Below are 4,919 nucleotides of genomic sequence, written 5' to 3'. Positions count from 1 at the left end.
AATTTGACTATCCAAAATGGAGGACGGGTAACTTCCTGTAACTGACTGGTATGTGCCAGCATCATTCAAATGGACCAATCAGGAGAGACTTCTAGAAAGTTCTAGAATCCACCCCTCTCTCCTGTATATAGGTTGGCTTCAGTAGGGCATATGGAGACTCAGGGCCAGGAGAGAAGTGACCACCTTACCAGATCAGAGGGAATCCTGACATCACGGACCAGACACTTATCAAACCTAAGGAGAGGTATACTTAGGCTGTATAATCTTCTAGAGTAGAGGTTTCATAGAGTGTGTTTATATGGTGTGGTGTGGGATTATTATTATTTAGGTGGTTGGGTCCCTGTGTTTCATTTGAGTGTATTTAGTTAAGTAAGTATTGTGTATATTTGTCGTATATTGTTTTGTATTACCCTTTTGTGTTATTGTAGTCTATTGTTTATCCATTTTATCGGCTTTATGATTTATGTTTATGTAAATATTTGTTTCCAATTAATATAAAATCATTTTTACACTTATTGTTCAGTGATCTCTTTGCCACCCTATACTGTAGAACTTTAGTTATATTAATAATCTTACATAATTGGCTAAGCCAGGCACGAGGCAGATATTAGAGTGGCATTGAAATCACTGACATTGGAAATATATATTTGCTGAACATAAATTTAGTAGGAAAAATGGAAGGAATTAACAAAAAGATTGCAATGGTTAAAAATACTGAGGATCTGTTAAAGTGTATGCAGGGTGCAGATGATCCCTGGTACCAGGTCAAAAGTTTTGTAACCACAGCAATTAAAGGAAAGGCCCTATCAAACAAGAAGGGTAGGAGAGCTTTGTTATTTTCTGCATGTTGGATTGCAGAGAACTATAAAACTCTCAAAGATCAGAATAAGATGGTGGAGGAAAAGCTAGAAGATCTGAAAGATCATTATAATGCCCTTAAAATCACAGCAAGCACTGCCTCAGCCATGTGTGTAAATTACCATAAAACTGTAAATGAGAATTCTGCATTAAAGGTGGAAAATGAGGAACTTTTGGGAAGGTTAAGAGATGCAGAGGGAGCTATACGTTGTCTTGGTGCATTGCTTAACCAACCACAAGTTGATCATTCCCACTGTAAAAGTGAAATTGAGCACTTGAAAGCACAACTGAAGAGAAAGGATGCAGTTGTTGCAGCTTTTAATGTCCCGGGAAATGCAATCATAGGTAACTGGGAATCTGTAGAACACAGCTTATGTGGCATTAATGACAATTCATGTATGGCTGCACCAATGGCACCAATTGCAGTGCATATAAAAACTGGGACAGATGGTGAGGAAATAAGCAGAACAAGGGTAGAAACTTCATTGTCCAATAGTGATATAACTGTTCTAAGTAGGGAGCTTGGACCTGTTAGGATAGATGATGACCCTGTAGATCTTATGCTCCGTATCCAGAATTTCCAGAAGGTGCACCATGATCTCAAAGATAGTGATATATTTAATGTCATTGTTACCAGTTTAGATCATGGCATAAAAGCCAGTATCCCTAATTCTGTTTATAGGACGCGTAATTCATTGTCAAGTCTAATGGATGCTGTTTTAGACATTTTAGGTTGGGATATAAACGCTGCTCACTCAGCTTTTGTCACCTGCAAGCAAAGGAGAGAGGAGCCGGTAAAAGCATTTTCAGAACGCCTCTATACATTATACAGCTGCACTGTACAGAAACCAGCAAAGGCAAACCTGGAGGATAACGTGTTCAAATCTGCACTGCTTAAACAGTCCCTTCCAGAAATCTATCAACTAGTTGGGTTAACTGTAGGTCCAGCCAACTCTTACCTGGAAGTAATAGATTGTTTAAAAAGAGCAGAATCTGTGGTAAAAGAATGCCAAAGGGGTTTCAAAAGCAACATTCCAGTTGTTAAAGAGTCACAACCCATAAGGAAAATGAACACAGGAAGGCCCACTTTTTCACCCAATCACTCCAAAAAGAGATGTTATGCATGTCGTAATATGGGACATATAGCCATGAACTGTACAGCAACAACAAACTGTTCAAATGCAAATGTTCTGTCCTCACTGCCCATTTCACAAATAACCATGCTACTCCAGGATATGCAGAAAGACATTGAGGTCTTGAAGAGAAACAGATTAAAAGCAGATTAAAAGCAAATGGTATATTCCCTCCAGACCCAGCACTGCATATTAACACACAGAGTGATGTAGACAGTAATCAAGAAAGCTAAAAACAAAAAAAACAAAAAATTATGTGAAAATGATCATGGTAACTGACCCCTAGCTTTGATAAATGGTGAAAGGAGTACTGTATTGTATGTAAACTTTTTAGGCAAAATATTTGTGTGTATGAGGCTTCATAGTCAAACATCTATACTATGTGTACAGTGTATACTTGCTATGTTACTTTAAAAATGTTGTCAAGGTGGGGACAGCATGATTTTGAAAAATGGAATGTGTAGGAATGTGCTTAGGAGAAGTGCATAAACATAGCATTTAAACTGAATGTTCGATGTGATGTGTTTAGACACATTTTAATATTTATCATGTGTATAATAAGTGTAAAGATGACATCCTGTTTTTTTTTTTGTATAAACATGTCCCTTTTATTGTATTCAGATGGTGGAGTTGCAGGTAAAGTGGAAGTCCTGAGATAAAGGTGAAAGATGTACCACTCTAATTGACCTACAGTGCATTGTACCCTTTGAGTACACTATACATAATTTCCTCAAACCACTGATAATTCTTTCTTGGTCACTCTAAAAACTGTCTCCAAAGTGCTCATCGACAGTTGCATAATGAATGACAAGTACATAAAGTATGGCTCCTAAAGACTGAGGTGTGTGTAGCTGATGTGCAAAGGATCACCACAGACCACACTGGATGGCAAAAGGAGAAGTTACTGCATTCCTTCATCACCAAAGTTCTTGTTCTATAGGTGTTCAATGTGAGAGACACCCAGAGACTGTATGGATCAGAACTGCTTGCCTTAAGAGTTTGTGGAGCACAACCAGTCCAGGTGAAGAACAAAACCATGGATAGATGCAGATACTACAGTATGCTATAACCACATAAAGGTGCAGTGGAAGAAGATATATTTATCCTACAACAAGCCTGGATTATGGGTGATATGAATGAAAGTGGTTGAAAGGAACATAAGTATAACTCTAAATTTACTGCTGCATTAAACGCAGTCACTAGTGGTCATCACATCACCTCTGTCCCAGTGTTCCACAGCACTTTCAATTCTCAGTTAACAAAATATGGAAAATATTCTATTGAGAGGGATCATGTTGCTTAGGCATCATTCACCCTCTAGGTGGGGACTGTAAGATTCTGGTAAAATATAGATATATATTCTGGGCTCCTATATTTTATTAATCAATAATAAAACCTTTCTTTAGTAGAGGAAACAGCCTAATTAAGTTAGCATCTGATTGTCTGGTCCAAACAATAGGAGTTTCCTAATTTATAAAACAAAGGTACTGCTCTGGGAAAGGTTTGGTCACACCTAAACTCTAATTAACATTATCAAAGGGTGAAGGACCCTGGTGATATGCATAATCAGTTAGTTCAGGAAGGACAGATGTTGACTACATGACAATTTGACTATCCAAAATGGAGGACGGGTAACTTCCTGTAACTGACTGGTATGTGCCAGCATCATTCAAATGGACCAATCAGGAGAGACTTCTAGAAAGTTCTAGAATCCACCCCTCTCTCCTGTATATAGGTTGGCTTCAGTAGGGCATATGGAGACTCAGGGCCAGGAGAGAAGTGACCACCTTACCAGATCAGAGGGAATCCTGACATCACGGACCAGACACTTATCAAACCTAAGGAGAGGTATACTTAGGCTGTATAATCTTCTAGAGTAGAGGTTTCATAGAGTGTGTTTATATGGTGTGGTGTGGGATTATTATTATTTAGGTGGTTGGGTCCCTGTGTTTCATTTGAGTGTATTTAGTTAAGTAAGTATTGTGTATATTTGTCGTATATTGTTTTGTATTACCCTTTTGTGTTATTGTAGTCTATTGTTTATCCATTTTATCGGCTTTATGATTTATGTTTATGTAAATATTTGTTTCCAATTAATATAAAATCATTTTTACACTTATTGTTCAGTGATCTCTTTGCCACCCTATACTGTAGAACTTTAGTTATATTAATAATCTTACACCAGGCTTTAAAGGAGCAGGTCTGATGTGAGTGAAAGCATCCGTGGTCCATCTACTGCCAGGGTCACATGTCCGTCTTGCCCATGCAGGGGCCACTAGAAAGTTTTGACCTTCTCTTTGTGAATTTTCACTAGCTGTCTGGGGATCATCAGAACATATGCCATGTGTAATGACCAGGGTATAGTCAAGGCACCTACACCCTTGGCTTCTTGGGCACTGTTTATTGAAAATGGATGCCTTGACCACACACGCCATGAGGCCATTTGTTGACAAGTAACTGGAACACTGTCTTGTTGAGCCTCCACTCCCTTGGGTCCAGTGTGTTCTGACTTAGAATGTTGGCTTGCCAATTTTGTATTCCAGGTATGTATACTGCTGTGAGGTGGTCTTGAATGCATTTTGCAATTTTTTTTTGTGTAAGGGTTTATATCACTCTGGAAATTGTTGGTTAATTATCTGTAGTATTAGAACATAGTCATTTTACACATAACTAGTAATACAGTTGAGTTTTCTAATTATTGTTATTAAAAGTTATTAGAGATATAAACCAATGCACTTGTATGTTTTGTAATGTTCAAATTGCTTTTTTTCAGCCAGCTGCAGGTAGAACAATGAGTGCAACAATCTGATTAGTTGCCTTGGGTTACTGCTCATGGGCAATTTTGCCCAGTGTTGATAAATTACCCCCACTCTGTTTCATGTATGGAAAAAGCCTCTAACAGGTTACTGACCCAAAAACTATATCATT

The 4,919-nt window shown here is 38.1% G+C and overlaps 1 long non-coding RNA gene across 1 annotated transcript; it reads left to right on the top strand.

Annotated features, from left to right (window-relative positions):
* Positions 1-202: 202 nt before the first annotated feature.
* On the top strand, positions 203-3,328 carry LOC108645453. Its single transcript, XR_001923846.2, has 2 exons — positions 203-244; positions 2,613-3,328. It is a non-coding gene; the product is annotated as an uncharacterized LOC108645453 (long non-coding RNA).
* The last annotated feature ends 1,591 nt before the right edge of the window (positions 3,329-4,919 follow it).

Source organism: Xenopus tropicalis, chromosome 7 (genome assembly GCF_000004195.4).
Source record: "Xenopus tropicalis strain Nigerian chromosome 7, UCB_Xtro_10.0, whole genome shotgun sequence".
In the NCBI taxonomy this organism is placed as follows: Eukaryota; Metazoa; Chordata; class Amphibia; order Anura; family Pipidae; genus Xenopus; species Xenopus tropicalis.
This window is presented reverse-complemented; position numbering and strand designations above follow the sequence as displayed.